We start from the raw sequence: 15,248 nt of genomic DNA on the forward strand, positions 1-15,248 counted from the left end.
CACCCTGTGAAAACTTGAATGATGCTAGATGCCTGTGTGTGTGCAACAGGGTCGAGCCTTAAGTGTCTGAGCTCCCGATATAGTCAACAGAGATGTAGCCAACAGAGTCGGTGAGGTGGGTTTCAGCTGCCTGAAAAATAGATGGATTATCTCACAGCTCCTCAATTCAAGCTAGGTTTCTCTGTGTTGGCAATGGAGTCCCTCCAAAGAGAACACAGAGAGATATTCAGCCCCTCAGTATCTATTCCGTGAACTGAGTTTCACCCTAATACCTCTTGTATTTACTGGCAGCTCAGGTTGAGACATCTGCACACAGCTGGCAGGTACAGTGCAGGGCCTAAAAGATGCCAGTGCTGGTCCGGACCAGCAGCTCAGGTACAGGCAGGATACCTTACAACATCTCAACATGTGCTGGATGCTTCTGTTTAGGCAGCTCAAGCAAGCCTTATCTTCACTGACTGTTATGGGAGCTGAGACGCTTAGCGCACAGAGGCACTTAATTAGGTTGTCTCAATTTCAAAACTAAATCTCACATCAAGCTAACTTCAGCTGCACCAGCATAGGATCCAATGCCATGCCCTAGATATCCAAAGTGGGGAAATGGCAGGAGACCTTGTCCTGGTTTCGGCAGGGATAGAGTTAATTTCCTTTCTAGTAGCTGGTACAGTGTTTTGGATTTATCCAAAACGTGGATAAACGTTTATCCGGTGTGTTATCAACTTTGTTCTCATCCTAAATCCAAAACACTGTACCAGCTACTAGAAAGGAAATTAACTCTATCCCTGCCGAAACCAGGACAGATGAGAACAAAGTTGATAACGCACCGATGGTTTAGTTGTTGCTAGGTAATGCTTACACTAGCCAAGGACTTTTCAGCTTCCCATGCTCTACTGACTGAGAAGGCTGGAGGTGCACAAGAAGCTGGGAGGGGGCACAGCCAAACTGGCCAAAAGGACATTCCATACCATGGGACGTCATGCTCAGTACATAAACTGGGGAAAGCTGGCCGGGGGGGCCGCTGCTCGGGGACTGGCTGGGCATTGGTCAGCGGGTGGTGAGCAATTGTACTGTGCATCACTTGCTTTGTGTATTATTATTATTATCATATTATTATTATTATCATTTTATTTCAATTATTAAACTGTTTTTATCTCAACCCATGAGTTTTTCTCACTTGTGCTCTTCCAATTCTCTCCCCCATCCCACCGGGTGGGGGGGAGTGAGCGAGCGGCTGCGTGGTGCTTAGTTGCCGACTGAAATTAAACCACGACAGACCTCTATGTAGAGCTTTTATAACTCAAGGAGATCTACTCAGCATAGTCAAAGGTGTTTAAGGCAAGCCTACATTTGGCCAGATGAACTGAGATATAAATGCCTTTGACCCCACTGCCAAGATTTCTGTTGTCCACAGCATCAGCCTAGACACCTAAGTCCGATATAAGAAAACCACTCTAGACACATCAAGCTAGGGAAGACCACTCAAGACATCAAAAATCAGTGACATGACCCCTAGTGCCTCCAGGAGAAACAGCTTCATTTATTTCTAAAACATCTGGGAATTAAGAAAGGTGTAAATTCCAGTAGGGTTTATTAATATGGGGACAACTGGTTAGAATAACATATAAACACCTTTTCTACTATTGCTTCTTGTCTGCATTCTGCTGTTACCATAGCACAGAAAAAGGCAAGCCCAATTTATTTAACTGGAAAAAAAATCCTCTATTTTAAAAAGGAATACCCGTTTTCAAGGATTAGCTATATTCTTGTCAGTTCGCAGCATCCACTGAGTTCAGTTCCTGTCTTGAAATAGTTGATTACATCCTCCTAGACCTGCCCCTTTGCAAAAGCAAATTGTGATCCTAGGAAAAACAACGAGGGAGCATCAGTTTTTCAGCCTTGCTTGGAATTGCTCTCTGATTTGCTGTCGCATCACACATATTTTCAGTGCAAAGGTATGGGTGAAACTTGACAAGTAACTGATACTTTGCTGAAATATAAACAGCGGGAACGTGTGACTCCTTTGAGCAAAATTTGACACAGGAGCCCTTTTTCTGCTGAATGCATGAGCAGTTATTACTGCTTGAACTGGATGAGTAAATCCTTTAGCTGTCTGAGTTAGCCCTTATGTACACTGCTGACTTGGATGCTCGATAGAAGATGGTGTGGGTAGCAAAAGCTACATCTTCATTAAAGAACACACAGCCAGGGACTGTTCTTCAGTCTTCCTCTTTTTGCTGGCTAAGCACAGGGTCTTCAGGTGAAAGCTTTAAGTTGAAATACAGTTGCACTATGTCCAACAGTGATGAAGTGAGTTCTTTAAGGTCTAAAGTAAATCTACGAGAGAGATCAGAGGTGGAGAAGGAGACTTATCACTTTTATACAGTGCAGCACCACACAGTTGGAAAAGACTGAGCTAGCTCAGGAGGACTAGGACCTAGAGGTGGATGCTGAGGTCTGTGCCCAAGCCAGCTCGTTTTCCTGAGCCCTCTTTTTCTTTGTTCTTCCTTTCATTCTGCCCTAGAAAAACTTCAAACAGAGTGGGATAACAAAATAAAAACATTTTGCACTATGAAAACCACTTTTTCTCTAAAGGTAACCTAGGACAGACAGACAAAGCCCAAAATTAGATCAGCAGTGCAGATAAAGCATGAGAGTGACTATTCATGTTGAGCAGGAAAAAACAAGGAGTGCAGCCGAACCGCTCACAGTAACTGACTCCAAGAAAGAGCTTGAGATCTGTGCATGAACAGGGTATTCCCATTAGGGATGAAGGCTCATGGAGTCAGAGTCCGCAAAGATGCTTTATTGTGCGTGGCACGCAAAAGCCACCTTCAGTCAACGCCAGCTCTTCAGACTGAAATATTTCTAAGGGTAGATAGAGAAATTTATATGAGTATGAATATATTGACTCATTAAGGCTTGGACAAAAGAGATGCATAAGTCTGGAAATTAGTAACAGTTTGAAAGAAAAATGATATTAAAAAATCATCAGCCAAAAGCAATATCACCATTGTAACAACAAACACTAGATGAAATAGATAATGGAAATGAGAAATCATTAAGCAGTGTGCAAACAGATCCTCCAGATAAAAATGAAAACTCTTAGCATTACAGACAATAATTATGACTCTTCTCTAATGCCCTGATGCCCTGACTTGACCTGCTTGCTGTTGTCAGGCTCAAAGAAAGTCCAGGACCAAAATCTGAATTTTGATTGAGTTCCCCTAATCAACCGAAAACATTCATATAAATGAAATAAGGTGACATCAACGGCACACTGAAAAGCAAAGACAATAGAAGCTATCAAAATCCAAGCAGTAATTTGTTTTTGAAAAGAAAAATAATTTTGGATTTGCATAATCTTGAAATAGAATTACTATAGCTTAGAGAAATTGATTAAATTTGCCTGCAAATTTTCCTGTTCCCATTGTTACGATTGTGGTAAAAGGCCAGGCAAACTATTTCTTGAGTAATTTATTAGAAGGATTTAGCTTCTTTTTCATGTGTGCAAACTATGCATTTAACAGCTTTTGACTTTTTGACATTTCTTCATGACTTGAAATTATTTGATGCAAACATGGGCTAACGGTTTCTGGCAGACTTCTCAGAAACTAGTAATGGCCTCACAGTTTGTAAATTTACTTATTTCATTGTGTATTTGGTCAACATATGTTATGTGACAATGCTTATGATGCCATGAAGCTTTCAGGTTTGCTTTGCAAATATTTTCCATCTAAATAGGCATTCATAAAATGTGAGATCCATCGGGGTAGGCACGGTGGGTATTGATATCTCTATGTGATCTTAATTACTGTGATTGATCTATTATGTCAAAAAGTACTTATGAAGACTTCACTCTGCTTGGTATGCCGCACATGATACAGAAAAACAACAAACCACCTTAGTGCCTACTCCGAATACAGGAAGAGTAAAAATACAGTCACAAACATGATAAGAAGTTATCCCAATAAGCTGTCTGACTGCTGGACATTTTCAGTAGGTTTAGGTGAAAAAGAAAATCTTAAGGAGGGCATGAAGAACAGTGTGGGGGTTTTTGGTTGCTTGCTGCTAGCACCTCCATATGAGCACAGATACTGTTGAAAATTGAGCAAGGAAGGTAGGAAAGCAGTCATCAGAGGACAGCATATTATCGACTTGACATCTCATCAGCATAAAGGAGGTGACAGGCACTGAAAGTAAGAACAAGCAGCTTCTCTTTGGCTTCCTGATTAATCTATCCCAAAAGCTTTACTATTTTACCCTCATTACTCCATTGCAAGGCAGTACGAGTAGCCCAACAGAGTGCGCAGGGAGGCAAGGTGCGGAGAGGCCGAGACGTGCACAGGAAGTCTGTTAGTGAACTGAGTCCAGGTCTATCAAGACACAGGACAATGACCAAACCCCTAGACTCACTTTATTCTCCTCCAGTTGGAAAATACAGGGTATCATCTCCACCCAAGCCTGGGAGTGTGAGGGTACCAATGGTCTGCAATGGCAAACAGAGCGAGGGGGGTAGTGATGGAGTCACGGCATTAGAAATTCATGATGACTAGTGTTTTTATTATTATTATTATGTGTCAAAACTCCATCACTGATTACAGTCCTTATTCTTGCTGAGTCATGAGCTGTATAAGCCGAGACCAAGAAGAAAGTGTCTTCCCCAAGCAACTTAACATACAAGCCACAGCAGATGGGTGCAGAAGGATGGAGATGAGGAAGTAATATCCATGACTTGGCCAAATTCATGCACTACTAGCCTAACTGTCATCATCTAGTCGTGAACTAGGATTAGAAAAGAACAGCAAGGTAGCTCCATGGCTACTTTACAGACATCTCCTTCCAAGGGCAAGACATTTGGGAGAAGATATAAAGCTTCCTTCAAGGAACCTAAAGAACAGGCAGCAGCAGCAGCATTGACTCATGGATGGAAGGAAAGCAGAAGCTTCCTGATAGCGCTGAGATCTTATCGGTTGGGAACAGCCCTCACAGATTTTGAAAGCAAAACCAAGGCTCATTCACAGGCATGCTAAGAAGGCACTAGGTAGCATAGAGCTAATGATTAATTGCTCCAGTGTCTCGTTGGTCCCACGGGGATAATGATATTTTCTTTAGAGGGATGTTGTGAGCAGGAAGACCAGACACTAACAAGTGAGTAATCAGAAGCAGCTAGGATGGCCAGAGAAACCTGTGTTGGGCTCTTCACTCACTGGCTCCCAGGAGAAAAAAGCTCTGCTTAGAAAGTCTCCACATTTTGCAGCATTTTACTTGGAGATCTGGTCTCCTGTGCATATTAAATCAGGTAGGCGCTCTGGGGGTGAACACAAGTGGTGGCCTTACAGCTCACAAAAGTGAACCTCAGCTGGAGAAACACAACACCACTTGGAAAGAAAAATGCAAATGTTTGAGGAGGGAAAGGGAGGAAGACTTTGGAGCTGACAGTAGGAGTGAGAATGGTTACAGAGGAAGGTTACAGAGCAGCTGTAAATGGCCAACTACAGAGCAGTTTAGTTTTACAGGCACAGAGTCCTCTTCTGTTATTACCCAGCATAGAGTATGTGATAAAGTAAATGTTCACTAAAGATTTGGCAGCCTGGCCTCTTGCAAGAGATATGACAGGGTCACAGGTTGCTTTGCTTTGTTTCATTAATTGGATTTTCTGGGCTCAGGGTGCTCCGTTCTGAGGTGTTAGGAACAGACGCACCTGTAAAGGAAGCAGGCTAATAATTTAAAAATAAAGGGATCATTACTGTGCCCATGGAAATCGGGATCTGTGACTCTCAAGGAAAGTTAAAAGGCATTTCACAACTTGCACTCCTAACAGAAGCAGATCTCAGGAGCACCACCAAACTTTGTGTTGAGAGGGTTATTTTTATTTTAATTTGTCTCCTGAGGCAACCTCATTTGAGCAGAGTTTTTAAGGACAAAGCAAAGGACTTTAAAAGCATCTTTAAACCCACAACTGCAATACCTGCTACTACCTAAATCTCAAGTATTTAATGGTTCCTAAAAAATATATTGCCTTGTTAATGCCTGCAGCAAAGCATACAGTTTATGGTGAGAGAACAGTAATGCCCCTTTAGCCATCTGGCCAGCAAGAATACAATGGGGTGTTTGATAACAGCCATTTACGTGTCTGCAGGAGATGGCTGCAATAAAAAGAACAAACAAGCACATTTACAGGGGGCTGAAGTTGGCTAGCGAGCCAGACTAGGCACCATAAGAAATTTAATGCAAATCTCTATGGCCCAATCACAGACAACTCCATTGCTTCCAAAGTCAAATGGAGCTTGATGCTTTCTGTTACGAGATGCAAATGGTTATTCCAACCCAAAATGAAAGTGTCTGAAGAACCTTGAGGATCCCTGCCACCATCATTTTCACCTATTAATGCAATTCTTGGAAGACTTGCATTAACTTGGAAAAAAAGCCACCAAAACCCATGGGAACAGCATCAAAACAGCATGTACAGAGGAACTGAGCACCCTGCACTTACTCCATAGTCCTACATATTTGACGGAAAGATTCTTACTGATTTCAGTGGATTTTGAGTTAGGGACACAATCACCAAATCAAAGTAAACCTATTGCAGGGCACAGGTGTGTTGAAGCAACCAGCAGATCCAGAAAGGATCTGAGCCTTCAGCATGAATTGAGAGAAGGTCTTCAGCACAATGCTGGGGTTGGAGTGGAAATTTCAGGAGCATCAGCTCTAATCTTTCTATTACTTTGTGTATTACAAATGAGTGTCACAATTCCTACCCAAGTCACATTTGAAATACTGTGTCATGAAACCACTTTGTTTCAAGACACACTGAGCTGTTATCTTCCTTCATCCATGAGCATGAAAATTGCGTAATATTATTTCATCCACCTGCCTGTTTTTGCACCGGTCACACAAAATGTTGTGAAAGTACAACCAAGCTTTTCAGACTTCTAAACATGCAAATATAAACTGCTATTAAGGGTACATCACATTTCCTCACTTAGTGACTAGCTCGTAAAATGTAATAGTTCTACCGTATTTCCAGCATTGAAAGTAAAGTTTTTCCCTTAAGCCCTAAAGGGAAGGAGAAATTTATGTCACCTAATTTCAACCATCTAAAAATTAGGCATCTAATCTGAGATAGCCATCTATGTCTTAGCTGATGCAACAAATGAAACACCTTCAGAGCACAATTCATGCAATCGTAAACCAGGATGAGAACCAGCTCCAGGGGAAAATGCCCAAATGGAGATGTCTTCATGTGCATTGGGTTACAAAACTCTGATTTCACTCTAGAGAGATCTGTGGCACATTTAGTTCCCCAGCCATAGGAACTTACTGGTGTTCTAGGCATTATAGGGCATCCCACACGATCTTCAGAAGGGTGTAGATCTCCTTTGATTGTGTCATATTTGCCAGCCCACACATGTCCCTAGGGCACCTGAATGGCACTAGATGTCTGTGTTTAGGGAACTGAATAATACTCCTATTTCCTGGTCCATAGAATAGCTCTTTCTATTTCATTAACTTGTTTATAATGAGAATTTGGACACTTAGTCCATTTGTCATCACCTACATGTGGAAACCTAAATTGTAGTTATTTAATCTGCAGAACGAATCCTTCCCTATTGTGCCTAATGCGCGTGAGATGGGTCAGTCTGGGGAAGTGTATATCTCTTTTTATTGAACATAATGAGATCCCAGACATAGACTAAGCTCCTAATTTCTTAAGGGCTAAATTGTAGTCAATATGAATTCCAGTATAGGTGTTCATGGTTTTGATGTTCATGTTTAAGCCTCTCAAGATACTGGCTTCTTCAAATAACAGAACAAAATACTAATGAGGACGGTGATCTAATAAATGATTCTGCTTTTCCAAAAGAAATGTTTTCTTTCTTACAGCTGTTTAGTTTTCCATCAACATCTTCCTTCTGGTGAGCTCACAGCATTTCATTCATGGACTTTGATGAAAATCTCCTAAAACCTTCTCACACACACACACAAAAGGCAGAAGCTTCACCATGAGCAGAATCTACCACAGGATAGATGAGCAAGAGTCTAACATTTACATCTTCAGATGCCAACACTGTAAATTGTAGAAGCAACATTAAGAGTGGAATTGGATATGCAACTGAGTGTAACGCTATGGCACCAGCATAAATCAGAGCATAAACACTATGAAACAAAATATTGCTGCTTTGCTGCTTGAAAGAAGTTGTGTTTTTCACTCAGCTTATGCTTTAAACAGCAAATGCAGCAGAAATGACAAGTATAGAAAACAGAATAAAAAGGTGAATTTAAGCTCTAACTTCTTTTCATTCTTTTTTTTTTTTTTTAATATAATTTTCCTAGGACAGAACCTGGCTGCCTGTAAAGCAACTGGACCGCCTGACCCCAGAATGAATTACATTTAGTTCAAGTTATGAGTAGCGGGAAGAGTATTTGTGACTCAGTATGTTTGTCTTGGAACTAATGTTGGGTTAACGAAAAGAATTACTGATTTTAAGGTCGTCACAATCTTTCACTTGTGGATAGAGTAATCCACCACTGAATTTCAGTTTTCTCATACTGAGTTTACTAGTTTTATTTAGCTCTTGCTAACAAGAGAAACATAATATTTGGCCACTGACTTCTCATGTATCTGCCACAGGGATTCACTCAGCATCATTAAAATATCTGCTGACAATTTGAAAACTAAACCTACAATTGGAGCTTGGTTTTTTTTTTCAATTTCAGGCTGCTGGTTAACAGCATGATAGTTTGCAGCTGCAGTAAATACTAAATTTTGTCACCTTTTCCAAATAAAAGTGCCTCTACAAATATGCTTTTACATCCTCTACAGCAAGGTGCAGCTTAAAAACAACCAGCTACCTTGGGTCCCTAACAGTTATGTTAGACTTGAGCTCCTAGGGGATAATTTTCCTGTATTGGGAACTATGTTTTTTATCTCTGCTGCACAGAAATGTTCAGTTTGGACATATTCTGAGACATAAAATCCAGTCTCTCTTTCAGGATGCTATTTGGAAAGGACTTCAGCTCCTGAAAGTTTATTTTTTTAGATAGTCTTCCAGCCTGTTCTATTTTAGCTCTTATATCACCCCCATTATTATATCTCAGATGATTGCCTGCATCACTGTATTATGTCTATATTTCATAGAACACAAACTTTGATTTCTGGGAGTGATGGATACCATTATTTATTGTCCATTCGTGAGATGACTCTTCTCCTTGAGTTTTAGTACTATAATCAGAATGAGGAAATACTTCTGGTCAAAAATATTATCTATCAATAAATGTAGTTTTAGGATGGCCAAAAAGAATCATAAATTCATGTGAAAAGTTTAGCAGTAGGGTAATTTACAGAAGCAGTAATAAATGGAAAATTACAAAAAATAAAACATTTCCATTTTTGTCTGGAAACATAATTTATTTGACTTTCCTAGGACTTAAGACAGCATTAAAGGGGGTAATAACAAAAAAAGGCCAATAGACCCAGATGTTCTAGTTAACACCATTTTTTTATCATTCTCACTAAAAAAAGGAGAAAAAATTGTCCAGACAATTGTCATCTGCTCTGCCCTTCACCCTGTTCCAGTGGCCACCATAAGGACTAGGAGGACCTCAACCCACTACTGGTATACCTGGATGGACATGCCTTCTTGTTGGCAACAACTGCTTTTCTAGAGTATTTTTATATTGTCTAAAATATATACTATATACTATATTTTTATATACTCCAAAACTTTCACCAAAAAAGAGCTCTTTCATCCACTTGCATGGCTTGACTGAACACCAGATTTGCCAGGCAGAGGTTTCTTTCAAGGCAGTTTGGTAGGTAAGAACAGTACCACTCTGCAGAGGTGCCTGCAAAGCACAATTTGGGATCCAAATGTCCGACAGCTTAAACCTGAGAAAAATCAATCCTTTTGACATCACTTTCTCTTCCTTTGGTTATTGTCTTACATCATGTCTCCATTAAGTACTTCTTAAGTGATTAATTATTTCATCAATATGCTCAGCTCCAGTCATTAGCAACATATGTGGTGAATTCATGGGACAGATCTTTAAATAGCGTAGTTGGACATTTCCTGGTCTGTAAATCCCTTCAAACATAGGTGTCTCATCAGTGCTTCAAAAGACTGAGAGCATCTAGCTCATTAGTCTGATAATCAGTATCTTATAAGTGACATTCTGCAGCTCCCCATTATTCTAGAAGTATAGCCAATATAATTAGACTTTGTATTTCGCAGGCATTCATAGCAGTTCTTTGACCTATGTCAAATAGAATGAGTGCAACTAGGTGTTACTGAGCACACACAAATTCATTGCAGATAACAGGCATGCTCTGTTACCTTAAATGAAAGGAATTTTGTGTGCAGATCGCAGCATCTTAATTTGCTCCCCAACAATATTCTGAAGCTAGGCTGTTCAAAACACGCAGCACAGCAGGAACAGCTCCTCAACAGGTAGAAAATATTCATCTTTGAAGAAATCAACAGCTATGCATTGTACGTATTTCCATGAAATGGCAAATTGAACGCTTAGTCAAGTAACAGAGTATTAGAGCCAGGAACAAACTCCACGGGAGGGAAGGAGATGCCTAACTTCAAGTATCTAAATGAATGTATGATTGTGATTCAGTTGCCTAAATGCAGAAATCTAGTGTCATTTGAGATGTAATAAAGTAGTCAGAACATCTATATCATGCTGGCAGACATCTCGCAGGACACACAAGAGATACAAGCCCTCCTGGAGCATCCAGAGGCCAGAAAGGAGATAGTAAGGCAACCCAAATGGCACTAGATGCCCACATGAGTAACTGAGTCCTACACTTGCCATCTTAACTCTCTTTATAGTCAGTGGAGATCTGAAGCTGACCCAGTTGCCCACGCACAAGGGGCAAGACATCCATTTTGGACTGGCAGTTAAAACACTGGACAATAGGAAAGTCATACTTTTCTGGAGAATACCTTGCAATAGCACAAACAGCACTGAGCACTTATGTTTAAGCAATTTAATCCTGCTCCTGACTTTGATTTTTCATTGTACAGAAGGTATAAAGAGTTTTCCAATTCTTCAGAGTAAATCACTGCCAGAAACACAATAAACATTTCTTAAGCAAATGCTGAAAAGCACCAGGCTCAGAAGTTAGCAGTGGATCCAGATAAAGAACGCATTTGAAACGTGGCTGAAAAAAGAGCATTGGCCAAACTGGCATTTGTACACAGAAACAAACACATGCCACTTTGATCCATTCCCACGTATGTCAGCCTCACCAAGACACGGGAAAAAAAAGGGAAATCCACGGTAAGTCGCAAATGGCTGTGACCTCAAAGAACCTGCTAAGCACCTGAGGCAGCAATCTCTGCATCCGAAGCATTTTGCAATGAGGCTTTTAGAGAGATACAATTTTAGATGCTTCAAGCTGAAATCAACATAGACATGTCCCAAAAAAAAAAAAGCCACTGGGCTGGACCACTGCCAAGAGCTGCTCTAAAACTGACTATAGCTGTTTCATTTGCTCTCATGATAAGCAGGATGGTTTAATGGAAACACTGTACACAAAACTGTACTGCTCAGGTAATTACCTTGATTGAAACAAGTGTTTTACACTGAAAGCAAAATTCCCCTGGAGTTAAACCAAACCACAACGAGAACTCTGTGGAGACACAGGCATATAAACAAGTATGTCTGCTAATTATTTTCCAGCGGTTCTCTTAATGAGTCACTTGCTAGAGTCCACTGGTCACAAAGATGATTACTTTAATGATGATTCATAGAAATTGTGTGTGCATTGCAAATACCAAGTGCTGCACCAGTTGCTATGGCAGGAAAATGTGTGTGGTTTGTTCCATAAATAGCAGAGTAAATAACTGCATGACAGCTTGTTCCTCCTTCAGAGGGTCTCCCAGTGCTGGAAATGGTCTGCAGGGAGCCCGCCACGTTCAACATTTCCGCCACTTCGCTTTTTCCTGGGCTTGTGCATGAAACCCTTAATCACCTATTTGCACCCACAAAGCTAATTTTTTAGCTTTTTTTTTTTTTCCTGCACAGGAGACCTGAGCTTGATTCTGGTCTCTGTTACCTTGGTGCAAATCAGCAAATCTGGAGTAACTTTATTTATTTCAGGATAACAATATTACTATAATCTCCAGCTACAGAAAACAGCAGCCAGAAGAGCAAACACTTCTCTCTCCACATAGGGCGGTGAGAAACAATTTGATATTTACGACAGGTAAAAAATATTCACTTTTAGCATCGTATAGGGCTGCAGTCTGGTTAACACTAAAATAAGAGTCTTACTGAAATGCCTTATTCCCCTCACCAGCAGCACTCTCTATCCCATCCTAGGATTTTCTCAGAGAAATGGGTTTGGTTGGGTCTAGTCTTGCCCCTCTTGAAAAGCATGTACATATTCTAGAAAACACTGAGTGCATTTTTGGCCTGGGCATTTTCTAAAGTCTAAATTTTGGAATTATTTTTAAACTGAAAATACTGAAATATGATCATCGTCCCTACAGCACAGGGAAGGAAAAAGCACACAGTGGAAAAGGATTTAAAGAAATACGTGAGAAGCTTGGCTCCTGGTAGTCACCGCTCCTGAGCACACTGAGACTAGCAGTGAGCAAGGAAATAGAAAAGTCCCATATAGAGCTGAAAAGCTATTTTCAAGGGGAGGATGCAAATGCAAAGAGAAAAAGCAACCCTGTGGGGTAGTCTGATGGAAATGGGTTTTCCCACCACCTGATAAGCCTGCCAGGGAAGGTAACTTTGTATACAGTCTGCTTCACTAAAGCTTTTAAGCATCTGCTTTCTCTGAAGAGTCTTTATTCTAAATAAATGACGCTTCTCCATATGGCAGCTATTTGGTCACAGATTACTATGCTCGTTGCTCCAAAAAGGAGCAGAACAGCAAGGCAGAAAGCTAAATCAAACCTGCTGCATCTACCATGGGTATTAGGGAACTGCAGAGGGAAAGACCTTCCCAGAGGGGAAGATACAGGTGATGCCATCCCTCGCTATGTGATGGTTTGGAGCCCAGAACCAGAAATAAAGGACAACTGAATAGGACAAGGAAGAGTGAAAATCCTCCCCAGGAAAGAAATGTTAGGACAGCTGAGACCCTTGAGGTTGTTACCCTGAGCTATACAACTTTCCACAGGTTGTTAAATCTTTCTATCACCCATGTTCACAGGCCATTAGTCATACTACAGTAAGTAGAGAGTGCAGTTGAGCTTGCCTCACGTCTACCCAATGCCTAGCTCCTCAGGAAGGACAGTCCTACCATGAGAAGTTCACAGCCTGAACAGGCAGGGCAGAAAGCAAAGACAGGAAAAAAAAAGTATTGGTATCCCTGTGTTACGGGCTGATGATGAAAAAAGGAAAATACAATAGGATTCTGCATTGGTTTCCCAAACAATGATGATTAAAAGGTTAGACCTCACATGTTTTGGGGTTATTACTGGAGCATACATGAGCATTCAGCAGAAGTCCTCAATCAGGGTTTGCATTGAGTAGGACATGAGGAGTTTTCAGGCCTGCCACTGGTTTTGCATCCTAACAAACATCGAAGACAAGATGCCAGAAATCGGCTGTTCCAGAATTTGGGAAAGAGACCACACTGCAACAATGATGGTGAAAGTAAAGAACCATCTGCTGCGATGGCTTGAGCTGCAAAAATGTTCTCACAGCTCTAAAGGGGTGGAGGGGGAGGCAGAGCCCTGGTAGGAACCAAAAACGCCATGCTGAGAACATAAACAGATGAGGAGAGAAGCAGAAAAGGCTGCAGATATGGCAATGCTCCAGTTGGCATCACCTGCGACATCACTATGAGGAATCAAAAAATGTCTGAAGCTGATGCCTGCAATCCCAGAAAGGAAACAACAGCAGCTTATCAGCCCGGTCCAACATGTGGGATCCCCACCAGCTAAGCCAACAAGAGCCAGTACAGAAATAAACACCATTCAGATGATGGTTGTTATTGCATGGCACATGGTTGAGACCCACAGCCTCCCGTTGGGCAGAAGGAGCCAAAATGAAGCTCCAGCGGGTAATTGAAATAGACAAGGAGGCTCAAAACCCTGCTCTCCACAGCTTGCCTCTGAGCTCTCGAGCAGCCAACAGACCCAAAGAAAAGCAGAGAGAGAGCAGCAGCCACAAGAAGGTGAAGACAGCTACCACAAAACAGCTGTTGAGTTCAGTGTCTCCACAGGTTTTTAGACAGCAGCAGCTGTTCATAAATGTGAAAGCTTGTTCTTTTTCAACACTGGGCCACAGGAGACATTTGCTGAAAAAGAAGAGTTAAGAGGTACTTGGCCAGGGAAGTTAGCTTTGTAGAAAACACACAAATAGCTGCGGAAAGTTTGCATTTTTCTTAGTCTGCTACTGATCAGAGTGGTACAAGGTATGTGACCTCTGGAAATAACAACAGGATAAGAATATATCCCTACTAGTCTGAGCATTTTCAGTTCATCCATGTATGTGAATTTCTCATAGACCTCAAGGGCTCCTAGGCTTTGAATATGGAGAGGAGACAAATTCAGTATTGCAATGTTTTAACTCTGCGAGGCCCTTTCACCTTCAGGTCAGAAGACCTCTTCTGCAGTACACAGGTTGAGTTATGCACCTCAGTGTAGCCTCAGACACAAGCCATTACAGCAAACCTGACATTTGATTCGTCTCAAACAGGTTTCGTAGCCTGCGTTCATTTGCGTTCTGATGCCTTTGCTTATGCCAGGTCAGTCCTTTTACACCTCAAATATAGTAGCACGAAAACATCTCTGAGGCACTTGCAAATATTTTGTCCCACTTATGAAGTCCTGACCTGTCACTGAAGGTAGGAAGACAGTAAAAAAGGGTTTGAACCTGTCTCCGGCATCTCATGCAACTATTTTAACCATTGACCTGAGTCAGGAAAGAATTATTAAATTCTTTATTAATTTTTAAATTATAAAATTAAAATTCTTTTTTAAAAGAATTATTAAAAATGTGTGGTCATCTGAGTCTTACTTAAGTATGTTCTGAGGTAAATGACCACTGACAGGATAGCTGGAAGAATCCCTAGTTTCTTAATCCTAATGAACTTGATCAGATGCGCAGTAGAAGTTGTCCGTGTACCCACTGGAAGAAATGAGACAGACAGTACACACTATTGGCAAAACCTGGGATGGTTTGAGAATTTAAAGTCCCCAAAGTTAAGCAGAAATTCTGTAGGGTTTTCAGAACCTAATACTTTGAGTTGGGTGCTAAGAGTAGATGAAATTAGT

The sequence above is a fragment of the Aptenodytes patagonicus genome, chromosome 2, assembly GCF_965638725.1.
Source record: "Aptenodytes patagonicus chromosome 2, bAptPat1.pri.cur, whole genome shotgun sequence".
NCBI lineage: Eukaryota > Metazoa > Chordata > Aves > Sphenisciformes > Spheniscidae > Aptenodytes > Aptenodytes patagonicus.